This window comes from Physeter macrocephalus, chromosome 20 (genome assembly GCF_002837175.3).
Source record: "Physeter macrocephalus isolate SW-GA chromosome 20, ASM283717v5, whole genome shotgun sequence".
NCBI lineage: Eukaryota > Metazoa > Chordata > Mammalia > Artiodactyla > Physeteridae > Physeter > Physeter macrocephalus.
The window spans coordinates 24,162,085-24,165,408 of record NC_041233.1 but is presented as its reverse complement, the minus strand read 5'-3'; positions in this window follow the sequence as shown (position 1 = coordinate 24,165,408).

The window sequence follows — 3,324 nt, the reverse complement described above, 5'->3', positions numbered from 1 at the left end:
TTTGCCTGCTTTTTTTCACTCTGCATAATTATTCTGAGATTCAACTATGTTGTTGTGCAAATCAATGGTTCTTTATTATTGCTAAATTATTTTCCTTGTATGACTATACCTCAATTTGTCCATTAATGTATTTTTTAAAATTGAGGTATAATTGACACGCAACATTATATTAGTTTCAGGTGTACAACATAATCATTTGATATTTGAACATGTGAAATTGGCACCACAATAAGTTTAGTTAACATCCATCACCATACATAGTTACAGAGTTTTCTTCTGTGATGAGGACTTTTAAGATTTACTCTCTTAGCAACTTTCAGATATATAATACCATCTTATTAACTATAGTCACAATGCTGTACATTACATCCCCATGACTCACTTATTTTATAACTGGAAGTTTGTACCTTTTGACTCTTTTCACCCATTTCATCCCCCCTACCTGCTGCCTCTGGCATCCTCTAACTGTTCTCTGTGTCTATGAGGTCATGTGGTATTTGTCTTTCTCTGTCTGAGTTATTTCACTTAGCATAATGCCCTCAAGGTCTATCCATGTTGTTGCAAATGGCAAGATTTCACTTTTCTATGGCTGAATAACATAATTGCCATATTTTGTTTATCCATTCATCCATTGATGAACACTTAGGTTGTTTCCACATCTTACCTATTGTATATAATGCAGCAATGAACATGGGGTTGCAAATATCTTTTCAAATTAGTGCTTTTACTTTCTTAATGAATACCCAGAAGTGGAATTTCTGGATTGTATGGTAGTTCTATTTTTAATTTTTTGAGGAACCTCCATACTGTTTTTCACAGTGGTTTCACCAATTCACATTATTGGTAACAGTGCACGAGGCTTCTCACTTCTCCATATCTCTGCCAACACTTGTTATTCATCTTTTTAATAACAGCCATTCTAATAGGTATGAGGTGATACCTCACTGTGGTTTTGATTTGAATTTCCATAATAATTAGTGATGTTGGGCATCCTTTCATGTGTCTGTTGGTCATTTGTATGTCTTCTTTGGAAAAAAGTCTGTTCAGAGCTTCTAACCATTTTAAAATTAGATTGTTCTTTTTTTTTGCTATTGAGTTGTATGAGTTCTTTATATATTTTGGATATTGACCCCTTAGATAAACAATTTGCAAATATTTTCTCCCATTCAGTAGGTTGCCTTTTCATTTTGCTGATGGTTTCCTTTGCTGTGCAGAAGTTTTCTGTCTGATGTAGTATCACTTGTTTATTTTTACTTTTGTTACCTTTGCTTTTCATGTCAAATCCATACAAACGACCACCTAGACTACTGTCAAGGGGCTTATTGCCTGTTTTCTTCTAGGATTTTTATGGTATCACGTCTTACATTCAAGTCTATTATCCATTTTGAGTTAATTTTTGTGGTATAAGCTAGTGATCCAGTGTGTGGCAGTCCAATTTTCCCAGCACTATTTATTGAAGAGACAGTGCTTTCCCAATTGTGTATTCTTGACTCCTCTTTCATAAATTAATTGACCATATATGTGTTTATTTCTGGTTTATTTCTGGGCTCTCTATTCTGTTCCAAAGATCTTTGTGTCTGTTTTTATGCCAATATCATACTGTTTTGGTTACTATAGCTTTGTAATATAGTTTGAAATCAGGAAGCATGATGCCTCCAACTTTGTTTTTCTTTCTCAAGATGGCTTTGCTATTCAGGATCTTTTGTGGTTGTCCATTCATGCAGTGGTGAACATTTGGCTTGTTTCCAGTTTGGGCTATTACACAACTGTCAATTTTCAGGTAGGATCAGGAATAATATTTTTCTGGAAGACCCAGAGATGTTAGAAGAAATTGCTTCAGTAAATGGAAATTCAAAGCACTGGACCTGGAGTCAGAAGATCCGGGTGTGGGTCTTTGGACCAATAACTTTAAACGTGTTGAGCTTTGATTTCCTAATTTGTAAAAGAAGATTAATAATACCTGCCTTGAGGGGTTTTGTGAGGATTAAATAAAATAATTCATACATTTAACCTTTCTTTAAAATATTAACTTTGCACTGTGGTAACCTAAATGGGAGGGAAGTCCAAAAGGGAGGGGATATCTGTATGTGTATGGCTGATTCATTTTGTTGTGCAGTGGAGGCTAACACAACATTGTAAGGCAACCATACTCCAATAAAAATTAATTAAAAAATAATAAATACAATAAAATAAAATATTAACTTTGATCACCATGAAAGTAGAGGGAAGAACATTGAGAAGTTATGGCAAAACCTTTTTACTTTTCTAGGACCCCTGTGTTGAAGACCAAAAGACACTATCAAATATGGCTCTGAGCAAAACAATAAAATATGTTGGTCATGTCTCTTTCTCCTTTGTCCTCCACCTCCTCCCCCTCCCTTTCTCTTCTTCTTCCCTTCTCCCGCCTCCTAGTTGTTATTGTTGCAGGGTGTCTCTTTCTTCTTGAGGACAGGATCCATTTCTTTTCCTCTGCTTTCATATTACTTAATATGTTATTCTTATATTAGGTTCTCCATGAATATCTACTGAGGTAATAATAAGTACTCATATACTGCTTTATAGATGGTAATGCATTTTCAGATACATTATCTCATTCTGATCCTCAAAATTCCCTAGGGAAGTAGGATGGCAGATAATATTATATCCTCACTATCAGAGGAGGAAATTAAGGCTCAGAGAGTTTAAAAACTAGCAGAGATAACAACCTAGGTCTGCTTCAAATGCCAACTCAGAGTGCCTTTCCCCTTGGCACACGGCCTACCAACATTCTTGACAGAATTCAGGTGGATACTTCAGTCTCCAGTTAGTACTAATGTAGTAAATCTTTGCAGGATAAAAGACTGAACTTTATTTTTAGAAAACTAACAGTTGGTGGCATTTTAATGCTTGCACTGCAAAATATGATTTTACAGGGAAACAAAGGAGATCTGAAATTTTCAGGATACAGTATTAGAACTGTAACTATTTACAAAATTTGAGATAGATATAACTATTATTCTCCTTCATCCTAAATACAATTCTCAGCAAAATAAGAATTTATACTATAAAGTACTCCACATCAGGTAAAAATAATTTCTTTCTGGAATATTGTTTCCGATTTAACCAGTATATAAACATTGACTGCGGATCATTTCCCACTTTTGCTTTTCTCTTTTTATCTTATTTTACTTAGAACAGTCTTTTTTTTTTTTTTTTTTTTTGTGGTATGCGGGCCTCCCTCCGTTGCGGCCTCTCCCGTTGCGGAGCACAGGCTCCGGACGCGCAGGCTCAGCGGCCATGGCTCACGGGCCCAGCCGCTCCGCGGCATGTGGGATCCTCCCAGAC